This window comes from Drosophila miranda, chromosome XL (assembly GCF_003369915.1).
Source record: "Drosophila miranda strain MSH22 chromosome XL, D.miranda_PacBio2.1, whole genome shotgun sequence".
Classification (NCBI taxonomy): domain Eukaryota; kingdom Metazoa; phylum Arthropoda; class Insecta; order Diptera; family Drosophilidae; genus Drosophila; species Drosophila miranda.
In genome coordinates this window covers 12,748,842-12,774,030 of record NC_046673.1, presented here as the reverse complement: position 1 = coordinate 12,774,030, position 25,189 = coordinate 12,748,842, and the positions used below count along the sequence as shown (strand labels likewise).

At 39.6% G+C, this 25,189-nt stretch overlaps 1 protein-coding gene across 1 annotated transcript in view; it reads left to right on the top strand.

Annotated features, from left to right (window-relative positions):
• LOC108157220 (putative uncharacterized protein DDB_G0277255) overlaps positions 1-25,189 on the top strand; it is a 120,762-nt gene that overhangs the window by 60,673 nt on the left and 34,900 nt on the right. Inside the window, exon 3 of the mRNA XM_017289181.2 lies at positions 8,209-8,260. The gene's annotated coding sequence lies outside the window, so the exon portion shown is untranslated. The remainder of the gene's footprint in view (positions 1-8,208; positions 8,261-25,189) is intronic.

Here is a 25,189-nt window from a genome sequence, read left to right as displayed (position 1 = left end):
AAAATGTATCCCTCGCTTCGTTCCGTTTCGTTCCGTTCCTCTCTAATTGATTAAGCGTGAAATAATTTCTTTTGATTGACTTCAATTGAAATGAATTATTCTTTAATTGGAGGCGCGCTGTCGAAAGACGAAAAAAAATGTAAAAACTTCTAAGCGCTATGCGTCGGCGCAACTCCCTGCCCCATGCCCCATGCCCCATAGTAGGGGGGCAATGGGAATTTCTGTCTATGCGGCAAATACAACATTCAACAGAAACAGCAGCAGCAACCACTTTGATTTTGATTTGGATTTCGATTTCGATTCCTGCCTCGCATTCCCCCTCTAGAAAATTTGCAAAATTTGCACAAAAAAACAAAACAAAAATATAAATAAATATATACGGGAAATGGAATTTTGTTTGGGGCATAAATTTTTGTGGGCTAAACAAAAATCAAATAAATGATACCCTCTCTTGCCTTTCGGGGGAAATGGATTGGGTCGGGAGGGGTATGACGCTACGGCTGGACATTAAATACTAAAAAAGAACTCAAGAGACCGTACAAAAAATAACAAAAACCAAAAGAACTAAAAAAAACAACAAATATATACTAGAAAAATACTATTAATATAAAAAATACTGAAAAATACTAAAAAACTATTAATGCAAAAAACTTTAAACAAAATTTAAAAATTCCAAATATTACTTAAGAAAAAATGATACAAAAAATACTAAAAAATATTTAAATAATTCTATAAAAAATAATTAATGCCACAAAATAAATTCCAATTGAAAATTTCAAAATATTACTAAAGAAAAAATGCTAAAAAAAATACTAAAAACCATTAAAACTCTTAAAAATAATTCATGTTAAAAAAATACAGTTTCCTGCGTAAAAATACTCAAAATATTGAGTTTAATGAGATTCTTGGAGTTTTCCCGAAAAGCAATGAAATACCATAAAAAAAAAAAAATTAAAAATATACTGGATAAATATACTATTCCAATATAAAAATTCTGAAAATATACTAAAAAAAGTGTAATTTATATAAATACTAAAAATCCTAAAAAACTTTTACTGCAAAAAACTCTAAAAAACAACTAAACTCCAAAAAATATTACTAAAGAAAAAATGCTACAAATAATACATTAAATAAATTCTCTAAAAAAAAAATAATACAATTTCCTATTGATGTTGTGTAAAAATGCTCAAAATATTGAGTGTAATGACATTCTTGGAGCTGTCCCATAGAGCATTTCCATTTGACTAATACACCCCCTCCATGGGGGGCATATCCTGGACATGTTCCATGTCCTTCTGCTTGTCCCCTGCTCGGTTTCGTTCTGTTTCTGTTTCTGTTCCCACTCTGTTGTCGTTGTCAAGAACAAAAATAATAATAAAATTTGCTGTCGCTGCGAATATAAACAGGCAATTTTTGGTATCCTCCCCCCATCCACCCCCCCTGCCCCGCCTACTGCAATATATCCCCTCTTAAGCACATGCCCCACAAAAAAAAAACAAAAAACTGCCTCAACAGCAAAAGCAACAACAAGGAACTCGAGTGTGGGATAGCAACTGTTTTAATACCCTAGAATATGCTTAGAGGGTATACGATTTGGTGTGGGAATATATAGTGTATATATCTTCAGATATAGGGAGAATTTTATGGGATCTTCGAAGGGATTTCCTGGAGAGAGGGGCATCCAGAAGTGGGAAAGTTTTGAACGATTTTCTTGTGTAAACAATACGATTGTTGAACGTTCCATAAAAGCAAGGTTTTGGGCAAAGTTTCAATCAGAAAACTCAGGAAATTCCCATGTAATTCTTTCCCGTGTTACAATTCCATCAGACCCCAGACAAGGGTATCCTTCGAGAGTGTGGCTCTCGAATGTAGACGCGGATGGCAGCTGTTTTTAATGTCTGCACAGCCGCCTAATGGCGCTTAACGGTTGACTGTGAATGAGGACCAGGACCAGGAGCAGCAGCAGTAGCACGAGGAGAGTTTCAGGACTACCGTGGCATGCCCCAAAGTTAGAGCCTGGCGTAGAGAGGGAGACTGGGAAAAAGTTTTGGCCTTGTCTGTGGGCCTCTCTGCCTCTTTCCTGTCCTCCTTTCTGACGCTTCCCTGTGGCCCGCTCTCTCCCCCTTCCCTGTCCTCCTCTGTCTGTCTGAATTTGTGGCAAAAATTGAAAATCATATGCTCATCGTCATTGCGCCCCTGCCCCAGCCCCATCCAGGCCCTTATTGGCGTTTTATGTGCCCGTTAAGTGGCAAACATTTACCCAAAAAAAAAAAAAGAAAAAAGAAAAGAAAAACGTGGCTTTAATTGAGAGGAGGCCACAGCCACTCCCTCTTCCTCTCTAAGCTAGGGCAAAAGGCTTTCCAGAGCAGAGATACATCCTTGGAGGGAAACCTTGAGGGCAGAAATCTTAAACAAAATATTTACTCAAAATTCGATTCGAACAAAATTCAACTTGATTTGACCCAAGCTCAAATTTAGTTCCCCTGCAGCACCAGCACCACCCATCCACAGTCGTTTCCTGTTTTTCTAAAAAAAAAACAACACATAATTTCCTTGGAAAAATTCCAACAAAGGAAGGAAATTTGTTGTTATGTGGAAGCCAGCAAAAAGTTGCACAAAATTGCTAAAGTTTCTCCTCTCTGTCCCTGTGTTTGCTTATGCATTTGCAACACCCACGCACCGCCCCTGCCCCTGCCCCACACCCCACTATCCACCTCTGCTCCCTAATTCGGGGAAGGACACAAAATTATGTCAGCAGGACGATGATTTGGGTGGAGGGGGGGGATGTGGTGGGGTGTGTGTAAATTATTTATGTGCCAACTGTCCTTCCCCCACACTCCTCCCGCTCCTTCTCCTCCTGCCGTTGGCTTGTGGCACGCATAGCCCCTCCCCCCACCCCACTTTGCGGCAGTTTATAAATAAAAATCATTATTAATACCTCCCTACCCCCACCTCACCCCGGCACACGCGTGGTCTGGAGGTTCTCCAGCCTCAAAGCCCAGCGAATGTCAGATCTTTCCCCTTTTGTTTTCCTCCATCGATTGCCTCTCCTTTTTTTTTGATATTTTATTTCGTGGGATCTTTGCCTCGATCATTATTCAATGATAAATAAGATACATTTTCTTAAAATCGATTCGGGTGAAGTTACAATGGATTGAAACCATAATCGCACTTATTATGACTTGAAAATAATTATGATATCTGTAGGCCTGGACCTGCCTATAACTGTTTATTTGAATTTTGAATTTTATTGGAATTCAAAATTTATTTTATTATTTAATTTTTTAGTATTCTCGTTTTATTTAGATTGTATTTTTGCAGGCCTTTTTGTAATCTTGAATTATTTAAAAAAATTTATATTATTTGTTTTTAAACTATTTTTATTTTTATTTAATTTTGTTATTTTTAATTTGAATTTATTTTTTAATTCATCTTTTTTTTAATTGAATATATTTTATTAAACAATTTTTTTTAGTTTAACTTATGTTTTTTTAAAATTATATTATTAATTTTGTTTAATTTATTTTGATTTTTTAATCTATTTTATTTAAAAAAATGTATTTTGTTCTTTATTTTTTATATATGTATGTATGTTTGTATTTTTCAGTAATTAAGTTGCTTATTGCTTTTGGCAAATGGTTTCCTTTTCCATTTAGTTCTAAACCCATGTGTCCATTCGCTTAGGGAAACAAAAGCATCATTCGACGGAGAGTGCACCCAGTGGCAGTGGGATATAGCCCGAAGAAACCTTCCAAAATGTTGCTCTTTCGATTAGGATTTACATCTGTTTCGACTTCTTCGCCTAGAGGGCATCTAAGATTCGTTTCGATCTCTCCTTCATTTCGATTAAATAAATATTGTTTTTTTGGTTTCTCTGAAATTTGTTCCCCCATTCCTGCCTTCACTTTTTTGGTGGTGAAGTTTTCGTTTGAAATTAGTACGCATTGTCCTTAATTGTTGGGGCGTTTTTGTGGATGGAGAAAAGTGGAAGCCCCTCACATTTTATGGGTTCTTTTTAGGGGTTTGTCGAGGAGGGGAGGGGGACGTGTGGGGGTTTATATTTTTTTCGGTGCTTGGCTCTTGGCGCTTTTCTGGTCTCTGGGTTTCAGGCTTTTCTGGCTTTTGGTGGCTTTTGGTGGCTCCCTGCTGCGTGTTTATTTATTTGACTTGTGCATGTCGCTTTTGGGTGTTAACTTAAATAATTAACGGCATTAATTGCCGCATATGTCACATGTTTGCTTTTGTGCCCCACATACGCGTACAGCGACGAGTCGAGTATATCGTATCCTACCCCCTCTGGAGCCGCGGCACAGCCTGCATTTTGTGTCTGCCACGCTCTCGTTTTTATGGTCTCATGCTCTCATATTTAAACGCTTATGTCATTGGATTTTCCCTGCTGCTCTAAACAGTTTTCCTATGCTTTTCCCCTCTAGTTTCCTTGGCCTCGCTGGTCCTCCATGGCTGTTCAATTGCATCATTAATAAAGCGTGATGTTAAACGTGGAAGTTGTGCATTTTGTAGGCCTTTAATTGTCTGTTTGTAAGGCCCTGTTTTAAGGGCGTATTCGTATTGGTATTTCCATGAAAACTCTAAGGAAAAATCTATGTTACGGTCTCCATAGTTCGCCTCCAAAAATGAGAGACGGAATTGAGTTTCTCACAAGATTTATGCGAAAATAGTCGAATTCCAAACACACTTTGTACATTTTATTGTCCAATACACAAGGTTTCAAGCAAATTTCCCATAAGTGAAAGGAAACATTAATTTTCAAAGACCTCTCTCAAAAGAAAAGCCTTGGAAACTTCTGTACTAAAGAATTGTGTGGCAAATTCCCATAAACGAAAGGATACATTACCTCACAATCCCCTGGAACTGTGGAGTGGTTTTCGACCACCCACCGGCAGAAAAACCTTTTCTTTCGATGCTTTTCTTTTTCTGCATTCCATTAATGGAGTTGGAGGTTCATTAGAGAACCGGTAATCCCCCCCATGGCGTCTTGAAAAATGTTTTGTTTATCATTTGAATACGGTTTTGGATTTGATATTTCTTTCTTCTTTTTTTTTGTTTGTGTCTCTCTAATGAGAACTAATGAATGCGTTGGAGGCTTTGGCTTTGGGTTTGGGCTTTGCCACCGGTTTCCCACACACACATGAGCGGAGGAGGTCTCGAAACTGGTCTTTCGATCTGCTCTGATTCGTTTTTTGAATGACAAATGCATTCGAGATTTAGGGTTCCGAGATCTGAGAGATCTTATCGGTCATCTAACTAATGGGCTCTTAAATGTGATGACAATAAATTGATTCCACGATTAGGGGAATGGAATTTTTGTCTTTATAATGCAATTAGAAGTCATTTAGATCGTGAGATACCAAAAAGATGCCAGAAAATTGAGATATTTTAATGAGAGATCAAGATGTTTGTTGTTGGGGGTTCGCTGTTCGGCTGTTCGATGGAATAAGGTGTGATATGGTACAACATTTAGATGGTAAATGGGGAGTTTTCGATATGTTTTATGTGCCAGATGAAGATGTTTAGGAGGAAAATGAATTGAGTCAATTTTTATCTCGTGAAATTGAGGTTTAATAAGATTTATTTTTTTTAATGGAATTAGGGAATATGTGTATAAATATGTAGAAAGGGAGGGTGTCTAAAAGGGTTTTAATTATAGGGTATAATTTTTTTATGTTTATTTCGACTACTTTTTATTATGTTTATATTACAAGTATTTGTTTAATATTTTTTATTTAGTCTATTTTAATGTTTTAGTATTTTTAATAATTTTTGGTATTTATTTAGTAGTTTTAAAGTATTTTTTGGTATTTTTTAGTCTTTTTTAATATTTTGTTTTTATGTTTTTTTTTTTAAATGATGCAGTAATTTTGTTATATAATTTTTTCCAGTAATTTTAAAATTTGTAGTAAAGATTTGTTTAGTATTAATTTAATATTTTTTTGAGTACGTAGTATTGAGTATGTAGTATTTTTTGAATGTTATACAGTATATATTTAGTATTGTTAACTTTTTTTTTTAATAATTGCAATATTTTAGGTATGTATAGTATTTTTGAAAGAATTTTCCAGAATTTTTTTAATATTTAGTAGTTTTGTATACAATTTGTTTTGTATTAATTTAATATTTTGTTGCGTATATATTTAGGAATTTTTTTTAAATTGCATATAGTTTATATAAAGTATTATATAAGGTGTCTTTCAGTATCTTCTGGTATTTTGCCCCCACATTCTCTGGAGCTGGAGCCTGCCTTTTCCTTTAGTCCTCTTTTGAATTTTCCCATTTGTCGCTGGGAAAACTTGCCCGTTTGCTTTTTCTTGTTCTGTTGGCTATTTTTTTCATTCCACATTTTGTGGCTTCTGTAAAGTATTTTCCACCCACAAAGAGAGAGACAGAGAGAGAGAGAGAGAGCGACAGAGAGCGGGAAAACGCTTAAGGCGCTTATGGAAAAGTTCAAAAATCTCATTAAATACAACAATATACTAAATATTTATGTGCCTTGTGTTGTACCCAACAAAAAAAAGTTCATTTTTTTTTTAGTCTGTTGTTTTCGCTTCGTTTCGATTCGATCCATGGCCAGGGCTCTCCTCTCTCCTCTCCCCTCTCCTCCTTCTGCTCATTGCCCTGTTCCATTCTTTGGCTTTTTCCATATAAAAATTGTGTAAAATAATAAAAATAATTTCCAACGACAACACAGGACACACGCATGCAGCAACACATTGTCGCCCCAGACGCCATTTTGCCTTTTGTTGTTGCGTGTAATGGATGTCGCCGTTATGTTCAGAAAAGGTGGGGGACGTGGACGGCGGCGAGGGGCCATAAATGGAAATCTGTATTGGCAGGAGGATTGAGGATTGGCAAGGGGGAGGGCGTGAAACCGTGTTTGGGGGATTCCTCTCCGCTTTTTGCATTACTTCGACTTGAATGCGCTTTGTGTTGCAATGTCCCCGCTCTGTCCCCCCTCTCGGTCTCTGTCTCTCCCATGTGGAATAAATATAATTATTTTGTTATAAAAATGCATTCCAAACCCATAAAAACACAAAGGAGAAAACTATGCGACACTTGTCCTCAAGCATTTCTCGCATTTCTCGCATTTCTCGCATGAGGGAAGCACTAGGCGAAATGTTTATTAACCCAGACACAACCCTTGGTCTGTGGTCCGCCCCTCCCCATGAGGGGCTCTCATAAATATTAGTTGGCTCTGGCCATTGGAATGCATGGCATCGCCTTTTGGATGGAATAAACAAGCGTGAGATCTTCTTTGGAGGGTTTTCTAGAAGTAGATTCCCTAGAACTTGGCTTAAATGAGTCCTAAAAACCTTTAACCAACGTTTTTCCATTTCGTTCCCGTTTCATGAGCGTTTTGGCCCCGTTTCATAGCCGTTTCGTTCCCGTTTCATTAATGTTTCGTAGCCGTTTCACACCTCATTCGTTGCCGTTTTTTATGAGCATTTCGTTGCCGTCTTATGACCATTTCGTTCCCATTTCATGACCGTTTCGTTCTTGTTTCTTGACCGTTTCGTTGAAGTTTTATGAACATATCGTTCCCGTTTCGTGATCGTTTCATAACCGTTTCATTATCGATTCATGACCGATTCGTTGCCGTTTCATAACCGTTTCGTTCCTGTTTCATTATCGTTTTGTCACTGTTTCATAACCGTTTCGTTCCCGTTTCATTAATGTTTCGTTACCGATTCATGATCGTTTCGTTCACGTTTCATGACCATTTCGTTCCCATTTCATTAACTTTTCTTTCCCGTTTAATTAACGTTTCGTTGCGGTTTCAAAACCGTTTCGTTCCAATTCCATAACCGTTTGGTTGCCGTTTCATAACCCTTTTTCTTGCCGTTTCATGACCACATCGTTCCCGATGCATAACCGTTCCATTGCCACTCTGAAAAAGTGTCTTTAAGATTTAATTTTGGATTTCTGTTCTGTGGAACATTCGATTGTTCAACCGTCTCAGTCTTTGTGGCCTCATAAGCGATTCAAAGACTGATTGACCGAGTCACCAGTCGCCAATCGACTTACCCCTTACCCAATAGTCCTGCCTATCCCCCCTCCCCGCAGCCGTAGCCCATAATTGTGGGTCTTGCGGGAATTACTTGAATACCCCTAAGCAGGCAATCTATTCATAACCAATTGAGTACTTTGATTATTCCACCTTATTGATTACGCTCCACCCCGTTCTCGTTGCAGGTTTTTTTAAAGTTTTTTGAGCCAGTCGGTGCCGATTCCTGCTGAATGAAAGGTAAGTTCTATCCCACCCGCTTGTGCTTCCCACCCAAAGGTCTGTTCGGACAGCTGTCATTGGCATTTAGATACGAGGCTCTCCCTCCACCCACTGCCGGGGCGCAGTGGGGGCCAGAAGGACTCCCTGGTGCGGGTCGGGCCTCCCGTTCACGTTTCCAGTCAACTGATTATAATAACACGATTTATCAAATGCACGTAAATTACAATAAATTAAACACGAAATTAATATTAATGACAAAGACAGGCGCATACGCACAAAGAGAAAGGGAGAGAGGAGAGAGGAAGAGAGAGAGAGAGACTTCGGTGGATGTAAGAAACAACTCCTCCCTTTCCATGACCTCTCTCTCTCTGTCTCTGTCGGTCTCTCTCCTTCCGTGTGACCTGCAAATAGACAATTGCCAAATTAAGTGCATGGCCAATTCTGTAGTGCCCCCCACAGCCCCACCCCCTGGCCATCCACTGAGCCTCTCAACCAATTGCCATCTTAAATATGAAAATCGTTCTTTTGATTACACATTCGCTTATTTGCATTGCATTTTCGGAGACCCGCAGTTAATAAGCTTCGGACATAATAGTCTCCACAAACACAGGCGCACAGGCACACCTGCAAACACACACACAGATACAGATACAGATGCAGATGTAGATACAGATACAGATACTTGCAGCCAACAAATGACCAAGCGATTGATCAGGGCAGGCAGGCAGGAAGGCAGGTGCATGGCGGGGCACGGCGAGGGGAGTCACAGCAAACGGTTTATGGCCCTCAAGCGATGACCAGAGATGTCCACACACACATACACACACACACACACACACACTGTCTGTGAATTTCTGTAGTAATTTCGTGAAGGAACAATGGAATGCCAGGCAAAAATTGTGCAGAAAATATTTCATGACTTCGTGGAAAGTGATGGATAACCGTTTCACAAACGATTTCATACAATTTTAAGGGGTGATTTATAACTGGTTCGTTACTGGTTTATAACCGATTCAAAGCTTGTTCATAACCGATTCATTACCGCTTCATAACTGGTTCATAGCTGGTTCGTAGCTGGTTCATAACTGATTCATAACTGGACCACAACTGGGTCAGAACTGAATCATAACCGATTCATAAACGGTTCATATCTGGTTCCTTACCGGTTCATAACTAATTCTTTACCGGTTCATAACTAATTCTTTACCGGTTCATAACTGGTTCCTTACCGGTTCACTACTAGTTCCTTACCGGCTCGTAACTGGTTCAAAACTAGTTCCTTACCGGTTCATAACTGGTTCATAACCGATTCAAAGCTTGTTCATAGCCGATTCATTACCGCTTCATAACTGGTTCGTAGCTGGTTCATAAATAGTTCATAACTGGTCCATAACTGATTCATAATCGATTCATAAACGGTTCATAACTAATTCCTTTCCGGTTCATAACTGGTTCCTTACCGGCTCGTAACTGGTTCATAACTGGTTCATTACCGGTTCATAACTGGTTCATAACCGTTTAGCATCGGTTTCATGTGCTCAACACATAAAGTAAATAAAATTTTAAATTTTTCAAAAAAACTTTCCCACTTTTCAGAAGTTTTTCGATAGTTTTTCAAGAGTTCTTCGAGTTTTTAAAAGTTTCTGTAATCCTTCTATCATTCAACATTTTTTTTAAACATTTATCCGATTTGTATCTTGTATCTTTTGTTTTCCATTCATTTCGAGGCCCAGCATGCCCGCCTCGTGGGCCAGTCACTGTTTTCCTTCGCCAGTCACTGTTTTCATTAGCAGTGTTGTGCCTCCGACAATTGTGGCGCCTCATCCCTAATTGTGATTGTTGCAAGGACTTGCAGAATTTTGCATATTTGATGAGCCTTACCGGCAGGCGGCAGGCGGCAGGCGGCAGGCCTCTCTATGTGTTTGTGTTTGTCCAGGGTCTCAGGGTCCTGGTATCCTGGACTCTCCTCGTCGTCGTACCTGGCTTGTTGAGTTGCAATTTGGCTAACAAATTATGCAAGAGGCAACAGACAGGGACAGAGAGAGAGAGAGAGAGGGAGAGAGAGACAGAGCTGTGCACTACTGACCCAACGAGGCGCCACACCCCCCCTTCCCCCCCGAGATAGGACCGGGAAGCGTTGACTTTACGGCCCTGTTAAATAATTGTAATTTATGGCATTTTACACAAATAAATATATGGAAATCAATAAATTTTCCACACACACACACACACGCACACGCACACACACACGCACACGGGGGAAATCTGCTGCTGCTGCTGCGAGGCTTTTGGTTTTCGGTTTTTGGACTTTTGGTGCATTGCAAATTGCTTTGACTCTGACTCTTGACAACACCCCTTCCCCCTTGCCCATCCACCCCTGCCTGTCCCCTGTCCCCTTTTTCTGTATTGATTTTTATTGCCATTTTTGGACTTTAACAATTATTTTATGCTGTCACAATTTAAAAGGCGATACACTCTTTTTGGTGGGGTGGTAGAGGACCTTTCATTTTCAGACTGAATTCAAAATTAATTTCCATACGCTTTACATTTTGTCCATCATTGGATTTTGACTTTTCCCCCCTCAAAATATTTATATTTATTCGCATGTTTTTTTCAGAGGAGCAGAGGTCTCCATATTTTGCATTTCAATTGCGGTTTTTTCGCTGGCTAACAGACAGGACACACACACACACACACACAGTGTCATGTAGAAAATACTATAATAATTCTGTAAATTGTGAGAGATTTCACGTGTCACGGATTGCAGGATGGATCTCTCTCTCTCTCTCTCTCTCTCTCTCTCTCGTTGCCCCAAGGGTATTCGAATGGGGGTTTCGATTGTGCAATTCTTACGAAAATCCAGCAACAAACGCTTGGGTTTCCTCCACAGAGAAGAGTTTAGGATATTATCGTCTTAAGAGTCGAGTTTTTTTAAGGCGAATCGTTCCTTTCATTTCAAACGATACATAATATATCGAATTACATCGCAAAATATTGGAATATTTCCGATCTAAAGTCTTTTTAAAAACCAAACATATCTTTGCATTATTTTAAACCTATTTGAAATAGTTTTTTAAAAGGATAAATCATTTATGAAGACTCAGTAAAATGACTTTTATTCAACGGACATCAAATGGCTATAAAAGAGCTGATAAAACGGTTAAAAAACTGCTGATGGAAGGGCTTAAAATCAGCTGATGAAACGGTTAAAAAACAGCTGATAAAAGGGTTAAAAAACAGCTGATGAAAGGGTTAAAAAACTGCTTATGAAAGGGTTAAAAAACAGCTGATGAAAGGGTTAATAAACAGCTGATGAAAGGGTTAAAAAACAGCTGATGAAAGGGTTAAAAAACAGCTGATGAAAGGGTTAAAAAACAGCTGATAAAACGGTTAAAAAACTGCTGATGAAAGGGTTTAAAATCAGCTGATGAAACGGTTAAAAAACAGCTGATGAAAGGGTTAAAAAACAGCTGATGAAAGGGTTAAAAAACAGCTGATGAAAGGGTTAAAAAACAGCTGATGAAAGGGTTAAAAAACAGCTGATGAAAGGGTTAAAAAACAGCTGATGAAAGGGTTAAAAAACAGCTGATGAAAGGGTTAAAAAACAGCTGATGAAAGGGTTAAAAAACAGCTGATAAAACGGTTAAAAAACTGCTGATGAAAGGGTTTAAAATCAGCTGATGAAACGGTTAAAAAACAGCTGATGAAAGGGTTAAAAAACTGCTTATGAAAGGGTTAAAAAACAGCTAATGAAAGGGTTAAAAAACGAAACGATCATTTAAGCGGCTATAATTGGCTTATAAAATGGGTTTGAAATGGTAACTAAACGCTTATTAATCGGTTATGAAAAGAGTCAAAAAAACCCCGTCTTGAAAATGTATTCGAACGTCAACCAAGCGGCTCTGAAGCAGTAGTGAATCGGTAATGAAATATTTATGATATGGTGGTGAAATATTTTTACTGAAACGTTTAGGAATCAGAAAATTGTTCTAGAGCAGAAGTGGATGATTCAGGAAGGTTACAGATCAAAACGAGATTGAGTATGTATGGTGCAAAATTCCCCATCAATGAACAACAGAGCAAAGTCTGGATTGAACTGAAAATCCCAAAGAATTATTCTGAAAAGTTGAAATTCGAACCGATTCGATACGAGGGGAAATCAAAACTAATTTTCGATTTGATGGGTTTTGTGAAAAGCTTTCAATTTGTTCGATTCGGAATCATGATGGCAGAATCAATGCTATCCCTTTGCCCCGTCCCCTCCCCCACGCCCTTCCGCTGCTGTTTGCATTTCCCCAAAAACTAATTTTGTAAATTGCCCTCTCGTTGAATTTTAATTCAATTTTGCATATGGAAAATACGGAAAAAGATATATGTATATATATAGATATATCTAGTATATAGAACTTTTGCCCTTTGAAATGTAAACATTTTTTATGTTGTTTTATGTTTTGGCTTTCGTTTATTTGTCGAAAAATCGAAATTAATTAAATTGTGTCAAAGTTATTAAATTTTATTGTCATTTTGTGCCATAAATAAAACGAATGAATGTCGTGCGACATACGGCATGCGGCATGCAACACGACTGGCTGTCTCCTGCTCTAAGCCCATAAGCAGACATCAAAAAGCACAAACACACACGCACACACACACACACACACACGCACACACACACAACAACAACTCTTTCTTTCAATTAGAATTTATAGAAATTTATTGAAATTTATGATTGTTTATTTGTAATACTTGGCGTTTTTTTTTCCCCCACTCTGTTCTGCCGACTGTTGTTTGTCGTGTATAAATATGGGCTTGTTTCCCCCCCTCCCCCCATTCCATTCCATCGGTTTATTTTTTTCTCATCGTTAGTCATTCGTTGGGGTTCGGGTTCGGGTTCACGTTTGCCGCCTGGTGTGAAAAGTAATTATGGAACGCTTTATGACAGGCCGGTCAACTTCATTCAATGTCCATTAATTTGGCCACACTTAACAGGGGGTTTTTTTTTCGTGTACCTCCGCCGCATGCCACAAGCCAGAGGTTGCCGCTGGTGTGGGTACTTTTTTTTTTGATTCGTTTTTCTAGAAATCTGTGTACCCTCTCACGCAGTGGCTTAACCATTCAACCGAGTCCCCCAGCATATTTCAGATTTCCATACCCAAAAAATAAAGGAGTATCCAACCAGAAGGAAAGGACACCATATACATACATAGATACATCGGGACAAAGGCTGGCCATCTGCTAGACCGGAATACACAAAAAACCCCAATATCGTATACTCTCAATGTATTTACACGAATGTCGTGCCTATTGCCCCTTGAATATCGTGACAATATCGTTTTCTTTTAAAACTTGAGCTCCAATATCGTTTTATTTGAATGTCGTATTCTTGAATGTCGTTGATTTGCTTTAAACACGACACCCATATCGGAATATTTGTGATTCGTTGGCTTGAATCTCGTAAAATTGTAATTAGTGGACTCTAGTATCCAATATCGTCGTGCATTCGAATAACGTACATATATGTGCGTATGTGAATATCGTATTTCCTTTAGTTGTTTACTTGAATATTCCAAGAATATCGTAAATGTACTTTTGGTATAATCTAATACTTCGGCATATCGTAATCGGGAATATCGTAAATGCGAATATAGTAAAAGGGAATATCGCGAATGTGAATTACGTAAATGGGAATATCATAAATGGGAATATCGTAAAAAGGAATATCATAAATGGGAATATCGTAAAAGGGAATATCGCGAATGTGAATTTCGTAAATGGGAATACCGTAAATTTGAATATCGTAAATTTGAATATCGTAAATTGGAATATCGTAGCTCGATTCAAACCAGTGGTGGGCATGCTTTTTGAGCCTGGAAGTACTTCAGCAGCAACGGCAGAAAAAAAACGACACACGACATGAATGTTGTTTTTGAATTCTCGCGCCTCCTCACTGGCAACTCTTCTTCTTGCAACTTCTGGTATTAATGGGGCATGGTCTTCAATTGTCTCTCCTTCTCACCCTCCCTCTCTCTTTCTCTCCCCTTCTCTCTCTCTCCCCCTCTCTCTCTCCCTCTCTCCCTCCCGCTTCATCCTGATCTTTTGTTTGCAATTCCCTTGAGAAATGTTGTGTTTCTCTCTCTTGCTGCACTTTGTATCTCTCTCTCTCTCCCTTCCTCTCCCTCTCTTTCTCCACAGCGCTGTTTATTTTCGGTTTTATGTGTTGTCTCAGCTGGACATCAGCGTTATTATTATTGTTTTTTCTTGTGGCCAAAGCCACAAAGAGAAAAGGGGAACACCAAAAATTTTTTGGGGCCGGGGAACGGTGCGGCGCGGCGTGGAGCCAGGGCGCGTCCCGTCGTCGGATGCCGGCATTCCAATGCCGACCGTCCGTCCGGTCACGTATGATGACCCAAAAATGTGTGCCAGACCCAGACCCAGACCCACCGGGGATCCCTCAGCCCTCCGCCCCTCCTCCCCTCTCTCGTTGGCCGCCCTCTCGCCTTTGACTACCTTGAGACTGTCTGTCTGTCTGTCTTCTCCTTCGCGTTTATGCGTTTTGTTTTGTGTATGTTTTTAATAAAATTTATTACACTCTCACATGACAAACATTCTCCATCTTCTGCGGGCTCTATCTCTATCTCTCTCTTTCTCCTTCACCTCTCTCTCCCCCATATTTGTCTAATAGAAAAATTATGGCCCAAAAGCAAACAAACAGAGTCGAAAGGTACAGAGCAGGGCGTTAATTTTTATTAGGCATCGTCTTTCTCTCTCTCTCTCTCTCTCTTCCTCTCTCAGAGAGGCAAAACTCTCTTTCGTTGGCCTATAATTAGAACATAAAAAGTTTTTATTGAAATTTCCGAGGCATTTTCATTACGTTTTTCCTTCCATACCGAAAAAGGGCCAGGGGTCAAGAGTGGCCGCCGCCGGCGAACCGCAATAAAAGTAATAAACATTTATTTTATTAATTTATCATTGCACAAACACAAACACACATACACACACACACACACACCGAAGAGGGGGCATATAAACGAGGCTCCGGATTGAGGTGATGTCATTAAAAATGCATACGGCAATCAGGCTAATTTAATTTACGGTAAATTTTATTACTAAAAACGCCCACACCTCGGCACGAACACAGACACTAAACTACAATTTGACACCGGAATATTTCCAACTAGAAAAATAAAAACAATAGCAACAAAAAACAAAACTAAAACTAAAAAAAAAAACCAAAATTAAAACTAAAAAAAAGCAACGAATATCATGGGGAAATGCTGTGGCTTTTGCGGCTCGAAACTGTTGATACCCTGTGAAATAATGTGCCCATAAGTGAACGGCACGCATTCCCGGCTTGATCCTGCCCCTGCCCCTCCCCCATCTCCCGTACGGGGTATCCAACAAACAATAATTTCACTGTCAAATGGGGAAACGAAAAATGTGAATAAAAATGATTATTTTCATACATTTTTCATTTGGCTCATTTCTTGTTTTTCCGCTTTTCAAACTAATTAAACAGAACACACACAGCACAAAGGAAAATCATGAAAATCGTGGAAATCATAAACCCAAAGCGAAAGCCAAACAAAATACAGGAATATCGATTTAAACACACACAAAAGGAGGTCATCCAATTATTGAATATCCATTTCTTTTGTGGCTAGACGAGTGTTTTTTTTTTAGTGTGTTTCTTACGACACAAAATTATGGAAATTGAAGGATTTGTGCAAGGATTCGGCATTTGTTCTTTAAGAACTTTAATGAATCAAAGGAAAATATTTTTGAGGGAAATAAATGTGGAAAATAATCAAAAATACAACATATATTTTCAAGTAGGGTTCAAAGGAAGGTTTTATTGTAAATAAGTAAATAGAAGAAGTTAAAGCAACAAATAAAACAATTTTTTTAATTTTTTTAAGAAGAACTTTTGGTAAATGTTTCCTTTTTATTTTTCATAAAATAAAAAGTAAAGAAAATAAATATCCTTGGGGTGTTTTTTTTTAATCTTAAATGGAATAAAAAGGCAACAAATAAAATTGCCATAAGTGAGCGGCCCAATTAATTTTATTTTTTTCCTAATATAAATGGCCATAAATAAAAAATAAATACGATAGATACAAAACAAATTGCCCATAAATAAAAGGCTTTATTTGGTGAATTGAAAGAATCACCTTTCACCTCTGCCATAAACAGAATGTTTTCTTAAGTTTCCGTATCTTGTGTCACATTTTTTAGGTGTAAAAATAACTTTAAATTTAATAAACACCTTAGCTGTGATTTAAACACGCAATTAATCAATTAATCAGGCTGTTAGCTGACTGTTCAACTGGTGAATAAATAATAAAATAAATAAAAAACAAATATAAAATAAATAATAAAAAAAATAAAAAAATAAAAATAAATATACAACAAATAATAATAAAATAAATAGAAAAACCAATAATAAATATAGAAAAAAATTATAGATAAATAAAAAAATAATAATAATAATAAATAAATAAAAAAAAGTATATATTAAAAATGAAACAAATAATAAATAAATAAAAGAAAATCAAATAATAAATAAATAAAAAAACATATAATAAATAAATAAAAAACAAATAATAAAAAATAAATATATAAATATAAGACAAGTAATAAATAAATAAAAAACAAATAATAAATATGAAACAAATCATAAATATAAAACAAATAATAAATAAATAAAAAACAAATAATAAATATAAAACAAATAATAAATAAATAAAATAAAAACAAAAAATAAATATAATACAACTAATAAATAAATAAAAATATACATTGTATATGTACGCGTAAATGTGGAATATTTCATGCATTTTTGTATCAGCATTTAATCCTTGAAATTTCCACTTAATTTCGTTATTCCTTGCCTCCTTTGCTGCTGTGATGGCGGGATGGTTGATTGCCAATTGCCATTGGAAATCGCCTTGAAGGGTATTTAGGATCGCATTAGTTGTGCCACTTTAGCCATCCTGTGTTTACGCCACTCTGCCACACTCAGTCTCCCCCTCCCCCCCCCTCTCTCTCCCTCTCTCTCTGGCTAAAATGCATCTTGTGTTGGTCCATCAAATGGCTGCCACGCCAAAGGGGCATTAGCCAATGGGCTCCACTTTATGCCAAAGAGCTCCGCTCCGCTCCACTCCGCTCCACTCCGCTCCACTCGCGTCGTGCTGTCAGAGCCGTTAAGTTTTTTAATGAAATATCGCCAGGGCGTTATTTGTTTAATGCCCTGGCCTGGCTGCATCATCAAAAACCCAGAGAGTGGAAGCGTGTGGCAGCAGTCTGGCAAATGGCTTTTCCTCTCTCTATCTCTCTTCTTTTCTTTGCTTTTGCTTTTTGCCCTCGCCCGTGGCAGGTGCCACACAACAGTGCTTTCAATCGCATTGAAATAAAACGCTGAAAGCGAAACCGCCAACCCGGCGGGGAGGGCAGACGGGAGGGGAGGGGCAGAAACTGTTAATAAATTACCAAACAGAGCAGAGATTATTATTATTATTATGTATTTATGCGTGTGTATGTGTATCCATCCCATCGAGAGCCCCCCAGCGCCCCATCTCTCCCTCTCCCTCTGCCTCTGCCTCTCCCTCTTTCTGGGCTGGTGTCAAGTTCTCTCAGGTTATATTTACATTGTGGGAACTCGCTTCGGCTTCAGTTTCGAACCACTCTCCTTCATGACTCTTTTTTTTCTGACGAGGAAACAATAATTAAAAATCTCACTTTTCATAGCCGCCACAAGCCGCCGCCAAATGTCAGTCGATCGCTGGACATTTACGATTCAAATGGTGCGTGTGCGATGCACTGAGCAAAAAAATAGAGCAACTACGGCAACTACGGCAGTATTTCAATCAAAAGAACATTTTTTAGGCTTTCAAAGTAAATATTTGAGGAGATTTGGTGGAAGGGATCCCTCCATAAAGAGATTTGTGCATCGACAAAAACGTTACAACAAATGACATTGTTATCTGTCAGTCTTAATGCTAACAAAAAACAAAAAAAGTTCTTCGAATGGTGATAGATCTTTGGAGGCTCTAAAAAGGTGCTCCATATATCGCTGTATTATCTTTGAGATGCATTTATGGGGAGTTCTTGATAAAAAAGACTGAGCGAATGCCATTTTAAAATGGAAACCAGTGCATGCCAGGCATACCAGATATACAATATGCCTCGTAAATAATGTTCAAAATTATTAAAAAAAATCATAAAAATAAAAATGTTTAAAAAATTGTAAATGTTAAAAACATTGAAAAAAAAGTTTTAAGATTTAAAAAAATATTTTATAACTGTAGAAATCAGTTTAAAAATATAAAAAATATAAGAAAAACTTAAAAAAAATATAAAAAAATTTAAAAAATGTAGCAAAAACTTAACAAAAATGGAAAAATTTTAAAGAATATCTAAAAACACTTTTAAACTTTTAAAAATATTAAAAAAAGGTTACAAAATCATTACAAAAAAGTTTTAAAATGTTGAAGAATATTTTAAAGTTTAAAAAAAAGTTTAAAAATATAAAAAAGTTTAACAATTAAAAATGAAAAATTTTAAACATATAAAAAATTTAAAAAAATTAACAAGAATGGAGAAATTTAAAACAAATATTTAACAATGTTAAAAATTAAAAAAAAAAAGTTTAAAAATATTAAAAAATGTCAAAAAAATAAAAAAAAAAATGTTTAAAAATATTTAAAAAAGTCCAAAGTTATAAAAAAAGTTTAAAAATATTAAAAAGTATACAACAAATATTTAACAATTTGTATAAATGGTAATATTGGCTCTTGATTAAAAATAAAAATATATTAAATCTAATTAAATATACCATTGAAACCTCCAAAGTACATCATTTGAATACCTTTAAAGAGCATCTGTATATCCTCGATTTCTTATATTGATTGACATCTTTTCTTTATGCGGTGATGGAAGATTATTTGATTTTTCGCTCAGTGTCGATCACAAAATGCAGCTGTGGGCCTCTGACAGCTTCGAAGCCGCTTAAAGTCCGTCCGTCATTTCATTGAATTGAATGTTGAAATGAAATTACAAGACAACGTGCGGCACCAGGAGACATGGGGCATGCCACCACCAGGAACACTTGACAGGGCTCTCGCTGCACCGCTCCACCGCTCTGCCGCCCTTTCGCTCTCTTTGCGAACGCATTTTTCATCTTTAACTGATTTTCCCTCCACCTCTACCCTGTGCCTGGTGCCTTTTCTGTCTGAAGTGATTTCGAAATGATTATTTTTTGACACATGGGGCAACACCTGCGCTGTGTTGCAGCTGCCCGCCCCATAAGCATAATGCATTGCATTTCCCTGGGATACGATCCCTCTTTTCGTGCTCCCCCCTGCCCCCGTTCCGTCTGCCCCACCGTCTTGTGCCTCTCGTTGCTGTTTGTGTATAATTATATAATTTGACTGCTGCAATTATGTTGTTCTCCGTTAATTGAAATGTAAACGTCATCATTATGATAAGACGACGGCGAAGTGGGGGTCAAAGAATGAAGGAAAGAAACGAAACGAAACGAAGTCGGGCAGGCAGGCATTATGGGGGCATGGGGCATGTGGCATGCTCTTGTTGTTGTCGCATTGCGTTCATCTGGCAGTAGAAAAGAGGCATACAGCAGTGTGGCAGGCAGCAGGCAACACAGAACGTGTCAATTCTATTTTTGATGGCTTCACACGCTCCACCAAACGTCGCTGCCGCCGCCGCCCCCACCCCAGACACGACGACTATTAGCGCCCGATTCTTGGGCTTAAGCCCCAAGACTCCTCCTTCTCCTTCCCCTTTCGTTTGGTATTTATGGCAGCATTCCTCATTAAATATTGCCAAGAAGTTGATGCCAAAGATGCAGATGGAAGGATGGGAATAGCTGCTCGGCTACTCCGTGAAAGGGAAGCTGCTCGGCTTGGTGGACAAAAGGGTGATGGATGGATTCGGCAGAGAGTTGTCCTTCGGGCATGTGAGGTGAATGTGTGCCTTTAGGGTTGCCAGCTTCACCTAAGAGTGGAATTTGTAGAGTTGCCAGCTTTTCTTAAGAGTACAGTTTAAAGGGTTGCCAGCTTCGCTTAAGAATCGAGTTTGTAGGATTGCCAGATTCGCTGAAGCTAGCTTTTCAGAAGATTGGAATTTTTATGGTTGCCAGCTTCGCTTAAGAATCGAGTTTGTAGGGTTGCCAGCTTCGCTTAAGAGTCGAGTTTGTAGGGCTGCCAGCTTCGCCTAAGAGTGGAATTTGTAGAGCTGCCAGCTTCGCTTAAGAGTAAAGTTTATAGGATTGCCAGCTTCGCTGAAGAGTGGAATTTGTAGAGTTGCCAGCTTCGCCTAAGAGTGTCACTTATAGAGTTGCCAGCTCTTTCTAAAAATGCTACAGATGCCTCTTCCTTTGGTTTTTTAGGGTTGCCACCTTCACCCAAATAGCTGTAGGGTTGCTTTCTTTGCTTAGTGATGGATTTTCAGAGTTTCCACCTTTAACCTTTCAACTGCGTTGCAAAGTTGTAGAGTTGTCACCTTCGTTGATGAGCTGTAGGGTTTCCACACTCGCTGAAGAGTTTGAAAGTAACTGTAGAGTTGCCACCTTGGCTTAAAAGTTAATCTGTAGAGTTGCTTTTGTCTCTTCTGAGCTGTTTTGTAGAGTTGCCGCCTTCGTTTAAGAGTTGTAGAGTTGCCGCCTTCGTTTAAGAGTTGTAGAGTTGTCGCCTTCCTTTAAGAGCTGTAGAGCTGCCACCTTTGCTAAGAAGTGGACTCTGCCTAGATTCTTATTTAACCTCCTTGCATTTCCATTGCATTTCATTCAAAAATGCCTCATTGCTCTTCGGTTCGTTTTGGTCCAAGTAAAGGTGACCTTTCACTTATGGAAACCCACATCATACAGATGTGTCCTCCCAAGTGGAACAGTGGCTTTTTTGTGGGAATTCCTTCACGGGGTTTTTGCCTTGATTCTATGCCATTTCCGATGCGATTTCTTTAGGCCTCCTCCACTCCCTCTCTTGTTATTTCCTGTGTCTGTGCAACGTGCTGGGGCAAGATGTAAATGTGAGAAAATAACTTAAATATCGATAATACCCCCACAGACGCACACCTTCTTCCGCACATTAAGGCCAACAGAGTTGCAATCTAATTCTATTGAAACGAAAGAGAGGAAGAGATGACAACCCTGGCAGGAAGGGTGCTGTGTGCGAGTGTGCCGTCCGGCTGTCCAGTTTGTTGCATTTGCCTTCGGTATTAAGTTGGCAATTGCATTCATGTGACAGCCACACATATGAGCAAAAGAAGTGGGGAATGCCTCTTGCCTTGCCTTGCCCTGCATCCTTCCTGGCCGTCGCCGTCGCCGCAGCCGCCGCCTGGTGTCTGCGTACGTGACATTTGGCGGCGCCACCGAGAAGCACGTAAAATGAAAATACTCTGTAAATCTGTACGCCATTTCGCCTGGCTTTCTTTGCCTTTGCCATTTTCTTTGCCTTTCCTTTAGTTTTTCCTGCTGCTTCTGCTTCCTTCTTTCCTTTTCCTTTTTGGCGTCTTTGGTCTGGCCGTCTGCTGCTTCCTTTGGGGCTGCCACGGATGCCACGGCTGGCTCTACGGTGATTTTCTTCGTTGTATTTGCTCGTTGTTTACAACTGCGACGCCGACCAAGCGAAAAAGAGTTTGCTGCCCCCAAAAAAAACAAAAAACGAAGAAGGAGGAGCAAGTCCTGCCATAAATTTTGCTTATCTAAACGGAAAAATACAATTTGTAATTGAAAATATTTGTGCACACACTCGCACGGAAAGTTGCTTTTAAGTTCTAGCTACCCCCGCTCCCCTCCCTCCACTGCCCCCCTGCCAAGTAGTTTTTCTCCTTCTTTGTCTGATGGCCACTTGTTGTTGGACATTTCTAATGGCCTGGCACAAAGTTTCGCATTGTTTGCTCGTTTGGCGGTAGGGGTGGGGGTCTCCTCCTTCAAGGACGCACACGAGGCAATCTGCCAGATAGCCAGTTTGCCAGTTTTTTTCCGTTGGAAGCCAGCAGCACCTTCGAATGACATTGAAAGGCTTTGGAAATGTTCCCCTAAGCGAAAGGACACATGCACTTGGAGAGTCATGAGAGATTGAGGGTTATTTTTGATCAAAGTCTAGAAAAGCGGTATTTCTAGGGAAACCTAGGGCATGCCCTATCGAAGGGTGTGGAAATTCGATCCGTGTGCCCCTCAATTTGTTGCAGCTCGAAGGATCTTTCGGGTTGAAATCATCCCATCTCCCTGGATCTCATGGCTCCTGTGCACTCGCCTCTTAATTGCACTTCTCCTATCGCCTGTCTCCTACACATCGTACAAATATATCGCATATACTAGTTGGGAATCATCTTTCGCTTCCCCCCAGGAAATTCCATGCCATATTTTTTGGTCGTGGCCTTTGAGTTTGACTTTCTTTAAATGTGAATGTTTTTCGGTGAAAAGATCTATCAGTTAATCAGCTTAGAGTTCGCTCTGCTATCCGTCACGGGGGGGGTGTGGGGTGGAGGTCACGCAACCGAATTCAATGTTTTGTTAATTGTCTTTCATAATGGCGCTCTCTTCTCTCGCTCTGGCATAATCCTCCCCTCGAACGGAGAGCGCCATATGGCAGCCGCTTATGCCGCTTAATCTGTGCCCCCATTGGGGCTTGGAGCGGGGGGTGTAAGGGACGCGCCCCCCTCTTCCTTTGCTTTGGTTTTGCTTTGATTTGCTTTGCTTCCTGTGTTACGTTGCACACAAATCGTTTTAATGCGTTCTTAATTAGCTCCACGTTGCTGCTGGCGTTTTGTGTGTACATGTGTCCATGTGTGTGTGTGTGTGTGGCACTTGTTCGACATTTTCAATTGGCCACATTACTTAAAGTGCAACGAGAAAGGCAGCCTCCAGAAGCAGCTTCTTCTCCTTGGCAACAGCCAACCGCTTGCCATCTGCCCCTGCCTCCTACCCTGCCTCCTACCCTTCCCTGCCACCTACCCTACCCTTCACCGATGCTGACTCTACGGGGTCTTTGGGGGTCCTTGGGTCCTCTTTCATGCGTTGAGTAACCCTTGAAACCGCAAGTGGAAGTGAGCTCTTGCCACTTGCCAGCAGAGAGTTGCATTTAGTTGCAACATCCACACACGCACGCATGTGTGTGTACCCGTATATATATACTTCCTATAATTCAGATATTCTTGTGGTTTAAATTTCGACAGAAGTTTATTTATGGCTTGCGGTTTTGGGCGTACAGCAAACGTCGGTGTTCTGAAAAGTGGAAACTCCTTCAAAGGGAAACACATTCCACTTCCACGGGCCAATATTTCAAGCCAATGTGCTCCCATGGTTCCACTGGTTCCAGCTTGGTTCCATTTGTTCCAGTTCCAGTAAGTGTTCCATTCCTTGGTTCCAAAAACAAATCAGAAAACTCACGTTTTCACCATTTTGTGGAACTGATTGTGGGCCTAGGTGAGAATTTGGAACATTTCCAATGGTTTTCCCAAGGGATTTTCTCGGGCAACTGAAGCCAGAAGAAAATGCAGCTCTAAATACCAGTACCATACCATTCCACACGTTCCAAGCGTTGAAATCCACTCAAGTGTTCCACATTGCAAGTTCTCAAAATCGGAACCATCGAAATGGCATTCCGAGAACATCCTGCTGGCACGCACACACATCCTCATTGGAGGATTTTAATTGTTTGCTACTTTTGGTGGCAGGAAAGCAGTGGCAGTGGCAGTGCCACCAGTGGCAGGAAGTTGCCACAGCAAATGCGGCAAGTGCAAGTGCAAAAGTCGCTGCTTATGCCACCTGAAGAGCAACAAGTTTTGTTCCACCCACAAGGACTTTTCCTTTTGCTGTTCCCCCTCCTCCCCCAGCTGCTCTTCCCCCTGCTGCTGTGTGTGGCACTAGGATTACTCATATTCATATCCATATCCTTTCTGGCATGGAGCCGCTGCAGCTGCCGCAAATTGCGGCACGACTTGTGGCATGCTCCACTTTTATTAACTTTTTAATGCAGCAATGCCAGTGCCTTGCTGCCTTACCCCCCGCTCTCCCTGTGGCCCACCGCTCTCCCTGTGTCCTCCCTGTGTCCCCCCCTCCCGTCTCTGGGTTTTCGGAGGAGTTTCGCCAGCTTCTATAAGTTTTATGTCGAGCAGCTGTTGGCCTTTCTCTTGTTTGCCCTGCTTCTGGCCCGGGACGGGCCTTCTTTTCTTACCCGATTTTTTGGCTCATGCAAATCCTGGCATCCCCATCCCCATCCCCGTCCCCATCCTCCTGCTGCATCTCCGTCTTCGACTTTTGGTTTATTGGCTTTTGGCTTTTGTGAAGGGAAAAGTTTTTGGCAAATTAATTACATTTTATTGGGCTCGACTCTCGAGTTGCTCGACCCAAGAATCAACTCCCGAGGCACCCATCTTCCATGCCCCGCATAACTCAAGGGTTTAAAAGTTCACAGAGGGAGGGAGAGAGAGGGAGAGGCGATAGAGAGGGGAGTATTAATAATACTATAATACATTAATGCCACGACTCTAATGTCTTGTCTCTGGGATCCGTTCAAGCTGTTGTTGAAATGCATTTTATGACTCGTAAAAATCCCCATAAAACACATCAAAAAAAGGGAGTGGGGGGCGAGAATCTGAGGCTCTTTTTTTATGGCTAATCAAACCTTTGCCGTCGTGGATGCAACATCCCAGTGGAAAGTATATTTTTGTGGCAGATAATCCATATTTCTGTTCTTTCGGTTGATAATAATTTCCCTATTTTGAGTTTTCCAGCAATCAAAACAATTTCAAATCAAACGCTTTGTTTTTTTTAGTTTTTTTTTATGATGATTGAAATTTTTATGGGATTTACGAAGTGATAAGCCCTGAAAATGATATATAAAGAAGACTTAGGTTTCTTAAGAAGAGAGCCAACGATTTGACCCATGATATAAGACGATTCTAAGACGATTAACCCGAAAAAATACA